The sequence below is a fragment of the Chlorocebus sabaeus genome, chromosome 4, assembly GCF_047675955.1.
Source record: "Chlorocebus sabaeus isolate Y175 chromosome 4, mChlSab1.0.hap1, whole genome shotgun sequence".
In the NCBI taxonomy this organism is placed as follows: domain Eukaryota; kingdom Metazoa; phylum Chordata; class Mammalia; order Primates; family Cercopithecidae; genus Chlorocebus; species Chlorocebus sabaeus.
Window position 1 is genome coordinate 55,891,106 of NC_132907.1, and position 14,965 is coordinate 55,906,070.

Sequence of the window (14,965 nt, forward strand, 5' to 3'; positions counted from 1 at the left end):
ACCTTAACATTGTCTTTCTTTTTTCTCATGGGAAAGTTTGTTGTTTCATGGTCATGTTTCAACATTGTTTTGAATACACAAGTATATATTATTGTTTTACCTAGCAGAATGAAAAAAGTTATATATTTGAAAGGATTCTGATTGTTCTTCATATCAAAATTAAAAGGAGATGATTAAGAGATTCGGGTAAACTGTGGCAGTTGCCTTTTGCTATACATTGTTTCTTTTAACAGTTACTTTGTTTTACTAAAAAACTCTACTTGATTTTTGATTCCTGGAGGAATTTTTTGCATACATCAATAATTGTTTTTATATTGGAAAAGTACCACAGAGAAAAAGTGTAATTACCTTTGAAACAAATATATTGCTGCTTTAAAACAAATATATTGTGTTCAACTGAAGTGTGTGAATATGTATGAATTTTGTATACGTATGTGCATATATAAATCTAATGTTTGTTTTTAAGAATATTTGGAAGCTACTTTAGAAATTAGTAGACCCCCCTCAAAGCAGGAATTTTCTCTGCAATATCAGACAGCTGTCATCCACCATCACTCAAACCTTCCACTCATGGGTAGGTTATTCACAATGGTTTGTTCCTTTGTTGAGCAGCTATGTTTGTTAATAAAACTCTTACATTGATTTAGTAAAAAATCTAATGAAAGAATAACTTTCTGCAGTTAGTCCTAGTTCTTTTATTTGGTAAGTTTTTGCAAATAAAAAGTAGTAGATGTAATCAGGCTGGACACTGCTGTATGCTATTAAGAGATCTGATTACCCTTCTCTTCTTATACACACGCCACTCACCAAGTATTTATTGAGTACTGGTTATGTGTCCAGCATTGTTGTAAGTGGTAAATGTTTAATTGTCTTTGAACACAAGAAATAGTAGCAGCAGCTTCCATATTTTGAATAATGTATGTTGGGGAATGTGTTAAAAACGTTACTTAAATTCTCATTGTCTTCCTGCATACTTAGGAGAATATGCGTTAATACACCTGTGTAACTGATGAGGAAAATGGGGCGATGCCTAACTAGCCCAAGTTCATATAGGTATTATGAGAGAGAGACTGGTGGGGTTCAGACCCCTTTCTTTGTTTCTGATTCTAAAACCCATGCATTTAACCCTTCGCAGTCTTCCCAAAGATAGCATCATGTAGAAGATAAATCACATGGCTAGGACTAAATGAGTATTCTATGTATTGTAGAGTATTGATTTGGAACCCCCAGGAACCAGGTTATTAACTGAGATCTGAAATGTGTAGCCATTTCGATACAATTATTTCTAGAGCTGATTCCTGTTTTTTTTTTTTCTAACTTGAGAAAATACCAGCTATTAACTTGAGAAAAAGTTAAAATATGTTAACTTTTTCTCCTTGGCTAGGGTCATCATTATGAATATTGATTTTTGTATTGGGGGTGGGCTGAAGACAATTTATTACTACCCTCTGTAATACCTCACTGCTCTTTTGATTCCTATATGCCTCTGCATTACTTTTGGCTGCCACTTTACAATGCAGTTATTATCCCTATGTTTAGTGGTGCTTTAATTCTTTATTTTTTTTTTTTTTACTTTTATTGTGCTGTAGAATGGCAACTGTAAGTGTGGACTTATGCTAATTTACATAAAATAGGATAAATAGGTTGTGATTATGAAGAATTAAGAGGCCCTACTGTGCATAAGATATGTGAATAAACTTGGTGGTGATACATACTTTGAATTTTTATTGTCATTTTTTGGAGTGCTTACATTTGAGTACTGGTTTTCCAAATAGGTAATTGCCTCATAGCATAGTTCAAAATAGGTGAAGTATGACTTGATAGAGAGTTGGCTTATATGTATGTAATATGGATAATAGGATTATATGAAGATAGCTAATAAGTTACAAAATACGGCTAATATGGACAAAATAACATCTAATAGGGTACTGACTGCATGGTGTGAAGACAGTCTAGTATTGACTAAAAGCATAGTATTGGACCCAGACAGATCTGGATTTGAATCTTGATCCTGCCTTTGAGAAGTTTTGGGCTCTGGACAAGTTGCCTTTTCTGAGCATGTTTCTTCATCTCCTTTTGAGATAACACTTATTTGAGAATTGAAGGAAATGTTTGTAAAATATTTTTTACAGTTTTAGCACATAGATATAAAGAAATAGATATTATGTGTTCTTATTTGTATGGTCAATAAAAGCAAAAGAGATGAGAATAGAGAGATTGATATGAGCTGGAAAAAAATCCTAGAAAGTGGAGGATTGTTTCAACCTTGGATGGGTAGAATGTAGTTAAATCTAGAGAAAATAGGGCTTGAATAAAAACATGAAACATTTTCCTGAAAGGAACCATAAGAATATAGAATTTTATGTGGGGAGGGGACGGGAGGAGGGATAGCATTAGGAAATACACCTAATGTAAATGATGAGTTAATGGGTACACCACACCAACATGGCACATGTATACATATGTAACAAACCTGCATGTTGTGCATATGTACCCTAGAACTTAAAGTATAATAATAAAAAAAAAGAAAAAAGAAATAAATAAAACCTATTAACACAGAAAAAAAAGAATATAGAATTTTAGTATTAGATTTGTAGGATAAGGGTAAGTTGTTGAGGACCTTCAGAACTACAGAGAAGACAGTAGATGTTATATAAAAATTTTCCTTTATTGAAAGATAGCATAGATCCAAAAAGTCTGTTATAAATGTACAGTTCTGAGAATTTTGACAAATTGAACACATGGGGAATCAGAACCCAGATCAAGAAACATAATATTGCAAAACCCTGGAAGCTCCCATTCTGTTTCCTTCCAGGTACTACTTCCCCAGCCAAGGAAGGCACTATCCTGACCTTTAATGCCATAGATTAGTTGAGCCTGTTTTTGAACTTTTTAAATGAGTACATCTTTGAGTGCTCAGAGTATGTACTCTTATTTATCTCCGTAGATTACTTTAGTCTGTTTTCGAACTTTATAAAATGTACTCATGCAGTAGATGTACTCTTTTTATAAAGTTCAAAAACAGGCCAAACTAATCTATGGTGATAAGTAAGAGTGTATACTCTTTTGTATCTGCCTTCTTATATCTGATGTTATGTCTTATCACCATGTTGTATGTAGAGAGTTAAAGTTATTTTAATCTAAGTCTGCTCATGTGTATCAGGTATGTTATGATGTGGATGGATTCCTTAGGATTGGCAGTGAGTTTATATGAGTGGACAAAATTTGAAGTAATTACAGTAATTCCAGCTTAATTTAAAAATTTTAAATAATCTTCTCCATTTCTCTTCTCTGTCTTCAGCCTGACCTTTTCATTGAACAGGTTTTGGCCAGTTACTAATATATCTAGATAGGTGAATTTTTATTTTTGAATGACTGTTAAATGAAAAATAATCGAATTACTTATAAAGACTTCAAAACTACAGATTAGAAAGTTGAAAAAATTGGAATTGCAATCTAGTAGAAGTTTTGTGTTGACCTAATTGTGTTTCTGGGATGATTACCAAAATCAATTTAGTATTTCTACAGAGAAAAAGGGAAGATGATAAACATTGTTTGGTCCTCAGTTCGACAATATGCTCACGTGAAAATATCAATATTTGTTAATATGTTAGATTTACAACATGCAATTGTAATTGTGCATCAAAGTAGAAAAGTTAGAATACAAAATAGAGATGCTTCTATGTGAAAGTGCATACATATATAAATATCTTTTCTGATTCTCTATTTTAAGAGCTCAAAATGAACCATTAGAACTGTGTTGTATGACTCCAGGTTTCACATAAGAGAGAAGTTATAAAGTAATGTCCTGGATTTTCTAATAGATATGTTAGAACTTTATTAGACTGAGAGTATCTAACATCCCATTGATACTTAACAACCTATCTCTGTGTGATTGTTTCTCTTTCTACCTTGTTTTTCTCAGTTTCTCTCATTGCTTTCTGTTTCTATTTTGCTATTTCTAGCCTTTCTTCAGACAGCCCTTTAAATAGAACATGCTATATAGATGAATTATATTTTTCTTTTGTTGTACTTCATACTTTTTTATGTTCCCTGATTTAAAATAAGTTTTAATATTTAGATTTTTTTTGTTGCTTTCAGTGATTTTTTTCCCCCTAAGAAATAGTGACGTAAGAGTTGCAATAGGAAAAGATTCCACTGCCTTTCTTTTGGTGCTTGTCTCCGAGAAATTTAAACTAAGTATTTTGTAGGAAATCAATTAAATATCTGACAGCAACTTGGCAATGTGTGTTTTTTAGCATAGACTTTTAAAATAAAGAAAATTTTTACTTATTTCAGTATGCAAAAGCACTAAGTAAATATGAAAGTGAAACAAAAATACTGAAGTGTAGAAGGTGAAGTTTCTGATGAAGTACATTTTCTAAATGCTGATAAATATTAGTATTAATTTATTTTAAATACTTGAAGTGTACTAAATTTTTATGCATGCACTCTTTGAAAGTGTGGAAAACAATGAGTTGGGAATTTCCTGAAGGTGGGAACACTTAATATAACTTTGACAGATCCTTGCAGACTCTGAGTCTGGACTATTTAGTTCACTAAGCAGATTTAAATTGAGTGTAGATTATTAGCTACCAAAAGAATACTTGTTTTTAGTGGTGAATTTTAAGTGATTGCTTGATTCTATTAAGAGTGATATAATGCAGTAAATGTATATTTTTAACCAGGATTGTATTATTTATTGCTCTTATATACACCAACACATCATTTTCCTTTTTCCAACCATTTTAAATGACTTTCCATAGATTAAAGCTGAAGTAGTGCAGTAACCTGATGACTGTTCCACATGATCTGAACTTTGTTTTTGATTATTAAAATATTACTAAATGTAGTTTATGGAGTGATGGATTAATTTAGCAGACATCCTAGAAATTATATACTTACTAAGTAGTTGTTGTTTTCTTTTAAGCATTCTTGCAAGGGACAGGATCAATGGAACCAACATCATTGGTTCCATTGATGTTGCTATTGTTCAAAACATTTTAAAATTCTACTAGTGAAGATTGCTAAAGTTTGTAAGGCCTTTATGCTTGTCCTTTATATTATTAGTCCTTCAGGTTGCCGTTTGGTTTGTCCTTCGAGGATGAATCGGAATTTGGGAAATGGTCAGATATAATCGGGCTCAAATTTGGGAAGTTATTAATTCATTAATTTATTCACTCATGTATTGGAAAATAATACATTGAGTACCTGCTCTTTTCTCAGCACTGTTTTACATACTGGAAGGTGGTATTTGCAGGGTAGATAATTAGTTTTAAATAAATTACCACTATATGCAGTACTGACTACCTCTACTACCATTCTCATTTCCTAACTCTCCCCTGATTCACTGTGTTTAGTGAAATAATTTCTGTGCTGGTCATTCCTAATCATATTTTCTTTGACCCAAATTTGTACTTTATCATATTCTTTATGGATTGTTTTTCCTCCTATATTTGTATTACTTACTCCCTCACTCTTTAACTCTGTTCAAATGTCACCTTATCATCAGTGAGGCCTTCTCTGATCACTCTATCTGAAGTAGCTCCTCTGTCTGTCACTTGTCTTTTTTTTTTTTCTTTTTTAATCGTATTGCCTTTTCCTTTTTTGAGACAGGGTCTTGCTTTGTCACCCAGGCTGGATGGCAGTGGCACAATCATGGCCCACCGCAGCCTCGACCTCCCAGACTCAAGTGATCCTCTCACTTCAGCACCCCCAGGTAGTTGGGAGTACAGGCACATGCCGCCAAGCCTGACAAATTTTTTTGGTATTTTTTGTAGAGACAGGGTTCTGCCACATTGCCCAGGCTTGTCTCGAATCCTGGACTCAAGTGATCCGTCTGTCTTGGCCCCCAAAATGCTGGGATTGCGGGTATGAGCCACTATGCCTGGCATTATTGCTTTTTCTTTCATAGCATTTGTCACTACTGACATTATGGTATATATTTCTTATCTCCCTGGAATGTAAGTTTTGTGAGGAGACAAGTACTTTGTTTTGTTCACCATTGCATCATTGGTGCTTAGAACAGCCCTGGGACATAGTAAGTGCTGGATAAATATTTGTTGACTGAATAATTTGACTATCAAATTTGTGTTTTAGCGTGAGGGTTCCAGACCAGTTTTGCTGCTTACTCAACATCATAACCATGGAGTCAAGTACATCAAACTTAATATCTTTCAAACTGGCTAATTATCTCATTATTCTAAAAATCTTTCTGGGTTAAAAGAAGTATTTTAATTGGGCCAAAGAAGACACCTAGGAGACATCTTAACCTCGTTCCTTGTCCTTATTCCACATATCCAATCTGAGACCAGATGGTAATGATTTTATCTCTGAAATACTTGCAAATCTGTTTTTTCCCTTTCTGTTGCCGTGCCTTTATTCAGGCCCTTATTATCTTTCCCGATGATTCTATTGACTTTGTAACTACTCTGCCTATTCTAGTTCTGTTCTTTTCCAATCTGTTCTCTTCTCTGTAACCAACAAAGTTTTCCAAAAAGTCAGTCTTCCCTCGCAGAGTTGAACATCTTCTTCATTTGGGCTTTTATAATATATTGTATTTTAACTTTCTTATAATTGGTATAATTTTATTCACATGTCTGCCTCTCTATCACAGTAGACAAATATTTGTGGACCTTTACTGTGTACTGGGTACTGATTCAGCAGTGAAAAAAATATGTTGAGTCCCTACCTTTGAGGGACCTATAGTCTGGTGGTGAGAACACAGACAGTAAACACGTGAATGCAGAATTTTAGGTACTGATAAATGCTCTTAATAGTGTAAAATCAGGTATGTGAAAAAGAGTGATGGCCGGGGGGTTTGTCAGAGAAAGCTTCTCTTAAGTAGTAATGTTTAGTTGATACCGACTAACAAGGAGGCACCATGTAAAGGAGGAAAGTCTTCCAAGCAGAAGGAAAGACTAGCCTAAAAAATGTGACTATCAAAGAGACCAGAAAGAACCAGTATGGCTAGTGCTTGATGAATGAGAGAGAGAGTATAGGAATATGAGATTAGGAGAGAGAGGGAGACAAGTAATAACTTGGAGAAGGTGGTACAACTGCAGAGGGAAATCATTAGAAGGTTTTAGGCAGGAGTGTGATATGGTGGGATAATTTCGAAAAATCACTCTGCTGCTTGGACAATAGACTGTAGCCCTTGGAGCAGGCACTCCATAGCACATGTCATTAAATCAATGTTAACTGAATTAACAAGTGAATGAATTAATTCTTTCATTCTTGTTACAAGACAGGCAAGATTATTCCATTTGAATAACTTGAAACTGAAGTAGTGTATTGTTTTTCAAGATGAGGTAGCAAAACCAAACATTGTGGAAATGATAGTGGTATTAATAGATTTCCTATTAAGCGATGTATGTATAACCCTAATTAATATTTTTGAGTTATCAAGTAATGCCTGATTACTAATTTTAACAATTCTTTTCACTGTGGGTGGAAATGCTGTATTTAATGGGTATATAAAGTATTCTGCCAGTTTTTCTGAAGGTTGAGGTTACAAGATAATCAGACCTTGCTCTTCAGGAACCTCCAGTTAGTTGCATGTTATTCAAAAAATGTAGACTGAATGGATGATTGAGCTAGACTGACAAATCAAGAGGCCCAGAAGGGACTTCTTAGCCTTATATAATCTTTGTAAAAAATTATTCTGTTCATTTGATCTACTTTCATGCTGCTGTTGCAGTTAGGTGCTTTAATTTAGATGTTGAATCTATCCTTGGGAATATGTAGAAGTACTGAAAATAGCAGAATGAGTGAAGTTAACTTTAATTTCAAATAAATTTTCATTCTGGATATGAGCTCTCCCCTTCCTCTCATTTATGTCAGTCTTTCCCCTTATTCAACTGTAACTGCCACTGTCGTCCCACCCATCCAGCACCAAGATATGTGGGCTGTGAGTGCTTTGGAAACAATCATTTTTTCTTGGAGCTGAATCAGAATGGCTTATAGGCAGATTTGGGGGAAGTTTTTGTCTTTCATTTCACAGCTTTTATTCATATGTTCTTTGTACTTTTTTTTTTTAAGTGAATGTGATCCCTGCAGTCTGTTCTTTAGCATCTAGATTTTCAGCCAGTTGTTAAAATTAAAACCCTTTTTAACCCCTTTTCTTTTTTTTTCTCTTTTCTTTTGTTTTCTTTTCTTTCTTTGAGACAGAATCTTGCACTGTCACCCAGGCTGGAGTGCAGTGGCACGATCTCTGCACACTGCAACCTCCGCCTCCCAGGTTCAAGTGATTCTCCTGCCTCGGCCTTCCGAATAGCTGGGATTACAGGCACCCACCGCCATGCTCAGCTCATTTTTTGTGTTTTAAGTAGAGACAGGGTTTCACCATGTTGGCCAGGCTGGTCTTAAACTCCTGACCTAATGATCCACCCAGCTCGTCTTCCCAAAGTGCTGGGATTACAGGCGTGAGCCACTGCGCCTGACTCCTATTCTTGCTTTCTAATTCTGTGGATTTAATAAACATTTATTTAATAAATATTTATTTTTGTGCTAGGCACTGTGCTAGATCCTAAATATTTTTTAAAGAGGCTATAGCATGAGCATGTGTGTCTTTGTTAAAATAAAATCATGGTTCGCGGTTGGCAGATGCATGAGAGCCGCTGTGGTGGAGATTGCTCAGCAATCACCACACTCTTTCCTCTGAGTGACACTGAGGGTTCATAATCCTCAGGGTAGTATTCCTGGAAGCACTAGGGCCGACGCTAGAGTTTAAACCTGATTTGCCATAACAAGTATAATTGAATAATGTCTGTTTTGGTTTGTTGACTGAGGGATATTTTGCACTTTTAGCAAATAGAGAAGGAGTATTTAGTACTTGTTTAATTGTATTCTTTTTTACTGTTAGCATTTTCCAGAGAAAGTTTTATTGGTTAGGTGCATCAGGGGCATTGAAATAACCTAAAATAAATTGGAGAAAAACTATGAAAAAATTTGGCTAGTGATTTGTCTTTTTTAAAAAATTGGTTCATGAAAGTGTTTGGATGTAATCTAATCAATTGAATACTCTCACAAATGTAATTGCTGAAAGTAGCATGGATGTGATTCTTAACTGGTACTGTTATTTATTTGATATTTATCCCTTAGTCTGAGCAGGACATTCTTAGTAAGCCAAACTTTGCACTAGAGAATGGCTTTGTGGGTTCAGAAATAGTGTAGGTGAAGATCATTGGTGTGGAATTGTAAAATAGAAGCCAAGTAAGCAGAGTTTAGAGTTCAGAACTAGAAGAAACTTACAGAGATCACTTAATTTTGAAAGACTTTTAACAAAAGAAGGCGGCTCTCTATGTACGAAAGGTAGTTTCCATTGTCAATGTACTTTCAAGAGACAGTATTAAGAGGACTAGTTAAACTAGTCCTGCATTATATAATTTCTCTGCATTATATAATTCAGTGTGGAATTACTGGTTATATGCCATATATATATAAACTGAATTAAACTAGTCAGTAATCTTCCCCAGGACCCCCACTGGTTTTATGTGTACCTACATAAAATACGAACTGCAAATTATGGGAAACCTTGTTATTTTAGATCTTACTGGTAATTTGTACAGGTCTGGATCAACTACAGTTTGCCTTTGTGATACTGTAAAAGGTTTTTTTTTTATGTAGATAACCCTAGACTTATGATGGGATTACATCCTTTTAAACTCCCTAAACTCATTGTAAGTGAAAAATGAGTATTTGTAGACACGATGGGTTGCAAAAACAATATCCAAAAAATGCTAATGACTGGGTACACTGTAGAGGGTTGGTTCTTTCTGTTGCCCTGGTTGGATTGCAGTGTCAGGATCATAGCTCACTGTAACCTCAAACTCCTGGGCTCAAGGGATCCTCCTGTCTCAGCCTTCTAAGTAGCTAGGACTACGCACGCACACCACCACGCCCAGCTAATTAAAATTTTTTTTTTTTTGTAGAGATGGATGTCTTGCTGTTAGCCAGGCTGATCTTGAATTCTTGTTCTCAAGTAGTCCACCCACATTAGCATCCCAAAGTGCTGTTATTACAGGTGTGAACCACCACGCCTGGCCTGTTTACCCTTGCGATCATGTGACTGACTGAGATCTTGACTCACTACTACTGCCCAGCATTATGAAGGAGTATCCTACCATATACTGCTGCTCAGGAAAATATCAAAATTCAGAATTCAAAGTATGGTTTCTATTGGATGCATGTTGCTTTGCAACATCTTAAAGTAAGAAAATTTTAAGTTGAACCATCATGGGTAGGTGACTGTTTATGTATTAATTTTAAGCTATTTTAGAAAATTAGCATATCACTCCTTTTTTGAAAATATACATTCCTGATTATTACTGTGAAATGAAAACTGAGTTTGTAGAAGGGATAATCGAAAATCACATTCTTTTTTTTTTAATTTTGAGACAGAGTCTCACTCCGTTGCCCAGGATGGAGTGCAATGGCGTGATCTCGGCTCACTGCAACCTCCGCCTCCTGGGTTCAAGCGATTCTCCTGCCTCCAAGCAGCTGGGATTACAGGCACCCCGCCACCATGCCCAGCTAATTTTTTTATTTTTATTTTTAGTAGAGATGGGATTTCGCCATGTTGGCCAGCCTAGTCTCCAACTCCTGACCTCAGGTGATCCACCTGCCTCGGCCTCCCAAAGTGCTGGGATTACAGGCGTGAGCCACCCCGTGCCCAGCCAAAATTCATGTTCTTGCTCCATAATTTGCAAGCAAATACCAGATGTGCTGTCAAGTTTTCTGAGCCTAACTTTTTTTATTTGTGAAAAGGGATACAATATTGTACATCTTACAAGGTCATTATGAGTATTAAGTGAGAAAAATTATTTGTTTATAGACCCCAGCATATGTCTGGCAAATGCTTAGGTGAAAACTCTAAGAACAAGTGTTAATAAACAAATAACAGTTATTTATCCATTCTTTTGGTCAGGGACATTTGTGTTATTTGTAGTTTCTTGCTATTATATACAGTGATTTTATGTATAGTCTTGTATATGAATCCTGCTGCTTATATGTAAGTTTCTCTGCATTATGTAATTTAGTGTGAAATTAGTGGTTATATGCCGCATATATGTATGTATGTATGGGGAGAGAGAAAGATTATCCATTTATATGTCTTTATTCTGACAGTGGTAATATATAGGAGTTGTTGATTCATACTTTTGTCAACCCTTGGGATTATCAGACATTAAAAATATTTCATTATGAAAAATTTCAAACATACACATAATTTGAGAACAAAGTATAATGAGCCCTCATGTATTCTTTACCTTCAACCATTATAAACATATTGGACCATCTTACTTCATTTGTATATTCTCCCACTTCCCTCATGATTCATTTTGAAGCAAATCCAAGGTATATATTATTTCAGATCATCAGTGTGTATTTCTAAGGGATAAGGACTTTTGAAATACATAACCACAATGACATTAACACAACTGAGTAAATTAACAGTAAGCTCTTTGTAGGTCAGGCACGGTGGCTCACTCCTGTAATCCAGCACTTTGGGAGGCCAAGGTGGGTGGATTGCCTGAGCTCAGGAGTTCGAGACCAGCCTGGGCAACATGGTGAAACTTTGTCCCTACAAAAATACAGAAAATTAGTCAAACATGGCAGTGTGCGCCTGTAGTCTCAGCTACTTGGGAGGTTGAGGCAGGAGAATTGCTTGAACCCAGTAGGTGGAGGTTACAGTGAGCCAAGATCGCGTCACTGCACTCCAGCCTGGGTGACAGAGACCCCGTCTCAGAAAAAAAAAAAAACAGCAGTAAGTTCTTTGTATTATCTAATACTCAGTCAATGCTCAAATTTTCCTGATTGTTTTACAGATACTTGGAGTACTTTGAGTAATGATTCATACAAGGTCAGCATCCTATATATGTATACACACATATGCTATATATATATGTGTACTGTATATGTGAAAAAGCAAGTTTCACATAAGCATGCTATATATAGTATATATACTATATATACACTATGCTATATATACTATATACACACTATACACACTATATACTATATATACACTATATATACTATGTATATACACTATATATATATGTGAAAAAGCAAGTTGTTCATCTAGATCACCTTCCTTTTGGGTAATCTGTTTTTCTGTCTATATTTCTTTCAAACATATTGTTTCAAACATTTCTTTCAAACATTTTGAATAAAATGTGTTTAGATGGTTATTTATTCTGCCTTGGGATTCATTGGGCATCCTGATTCTAAGTATTTCAAGTCTTTGAGTAATTCCAGAAAAGTGTCAGTCGTTGTGTTTTTGAGTATTGCATGTCCCCCGTTTTGTCTTGTTACCTCCTTTATTAACTCTCATTAAATGTATGTTAGACTTTCTCATTATCTTTCTTGGTTGTTAAACTACTTTATGTGTTTCATCTCTTTTTTTCTGAGAAGCCAAGTTCTGTATAATACCTTCAGCTAAGTCTTTTGTTCATTAATTCTTTTGCTAGCAGTGTTTATGCTGTTCATCCCTTCCACTGACTTATTTCAGTTATGATATTTTTATTTCAAGAAGTTCTACTTGGACTGTCCTCCCTCCCTCCCTCCCTCCCTCCCTCCCTCCCTCCCTCCCTTCCTTCCTTCCTTCCTTCCTTCCTTCCTTCCATTCTGTCATGGATCTTTTCGATATCTTTTTTTTTTTTTTGAATGCTCTCTTGAGTGTTGTTCTCACTTCTTTTTTTCCGTTAAGCCAGAGGTTTGCAAATTATGGCTTGCAAATCTGACTTGCTATTGCATATGTAAATAACATTTTATTGGCACGTGGCTATGCTTGTTTTAAGTTTTATCTGTGACTGCTTTGGTGCCATCATTGTGGAGTTAAGTAGTTGAAACAGAGACTGTGTGACCTTTAAAGCTTCAAGTGTTTACTGTATGACTCTTTATGAACAAGTTTGCCAGCTCCCCTGTTTTAGATATATAAAACATAATTATTATTTCATTGAATAATTCTGATTTTTAGTCTTTTTATATCTTTTTTTCTGGTTTCTATTTATAATGGCTTATTTTGCTGTTTACTTGTATGTTCTTGGTTTTTGGTTATGCCCTATGTTTAGGTTACCCAGGCTAAGTAAGGGTGGTTATCTGGTTGGGTTGGTGGTTGAGTTTGCTTCTGCCTGCTGCCTGGGAGCATTGTAGACCAAGGGCTACTTTAAATTCGGATTCTCACCTTGGTGTTTTTTTCCCTTAACCATGCAAGAGTACATTTATATTCCAAAGTCACATGTGGTGGCTTCAGAGTCTCAGCAGAGTCTCTTTTGTTTGTTTTGTTTGGTTACCCAGAACTGCTTTTCTTTGTTGTTTACCTCTGTTGGATGTTCTTTTAATTTACCTTTTTTCTTAGGATGTAGACTTTTTTTTTTTTTTTTTGAGACGGAGTCTCGCTCTGTCGCCCAGGCTGGAGTGCAGTGGCGCAATCTCAGCTCACTGCAAGCTCCGCCTCCCGGGTTCACGCCATTCTCCTGCCTCAGCCTCCCGAGTAGCTGGGACTACAGGCGCCCGCCACTGCGCCCGGCTAATTTTTTCTATTTTTAGTAGAGACGGGGTTTCACCATGGTCTCGATCTCCTGACCTTGTGATCCGCCCGCCTCGGCCTCCCAAAGTGCTGGGATTACAGGCGTGAGCCACCGCGCCCAGCCGGATGTAGACTTTTTTAAGGTCTAACTTCATGCATAATGAATTCCTTGTCTTACATTGACTCAAGGGTTAGCCTACAGTCCTCATGGCCTGCTCTTAAGCTTTGAGAATAGGATTTCATGTGGGTTCTCTAAAGCAGAGCTTCTGAAATTTAATGCTTTGTTGGAGGTCCCAGACACCATCTTTAGATTCAGTGATTCACTAGAACTCATTATGGCAAAAAGATATGACACAAAATCAGCAAAGGGAAAAGATACATGGGGCAAAATCTGGGGGAAACCAGCACAAGCATCTAGAATCTTCCCAGCAGAGTCACACAGGACTTGCTAGTTCCCTCCAGTTATGAATTGTGACAACCCGTGAAATGTTGTCAACCAGGGAATCTCGTTAGAGACTCAGTGCCCAGGGTTTTTATTTGAGGAATTGCCAAGTAGGTACCCTCTACCTGGCAGATAACAAAATTCCAAACTTGCAGAACAAAAGCAAGTATTTCATATAAAACATACTGTTTGTATAAACAGTTTAGAGAGCCACCTTACCAGTTTAGAGAATCTCCCAAAATTTAAGTTCCTGTATGCCAGCTGAGGGTCAACCTTGTAAGCAGGCCTTTTTAAAGATAAGCAGTTAGGCCTGCTGGGTTAACTTTTTTCCTGCACAAATACACAGTTGACCACCTGGGGATTTTGCCATAATGAAGAGTCCAGTTCAGTAGGCCTGGAAGGGCTCAAGATTTTGCATTTATGATATGCTCGCAGGTCATACCTATGTTGATTGTCCACAACTACACTTTGGTAGCCAGGTAGTTGTTCTTAGGGCCAGAAACCCTTCTTTTCATTAATGTTTTTATCCTAAATGGCCAAAGTCTTTTATTCTGAATTAGTGGGAAAATTCTTTGTTGTGGTTAAATTCTTTGTGTTGACAAACTATTTCTGGGGCAATATGGTTTACTTTTGGTTAAACTTTTTCCAACTTAAGATCTAAATTTTGCATCACTACATATTTTGTGTCTTGGAAGAATGGAAAAAGTAACAGTTTCAATAACTTAGTTATAGAAAACAGTGCAACATTTTCACTTTGGTAGTATTAATTATATAGGTCCATAGTCTCTTCTCCACAACTTTGAAAACCTAAAAACTCTGAGAATGGAAGCTTTTTCCGTAAATAACCTGACCTGTTAAAACTGACCTGACCTAAACTCATTTCATATAGCAAAGCCTGACTGGAATTTGTCTTCTTAATATTTATCTCAGTGTGTCTAGTCATATGTTTTTCCTAAAAGAAATAATAGTTTTTGAATGGGTAATGTTGTACA

General features: G+C 36.0%; 1 protein-coding gene across 8 annotated transcripts in view; it reads left to right on the forward strand.

The window, feature by feature from the left end:
• Positions 1 to 14,965, forward strand: part of RICTOR (RPTOR independent companion of MTOR complex 2) — a 127,830-nt gene that overhangs the window by 12,192 nt on the left and 100,673 nt on the right. The gene's annotated exons all lie outside the window — the stretch shown is intronic.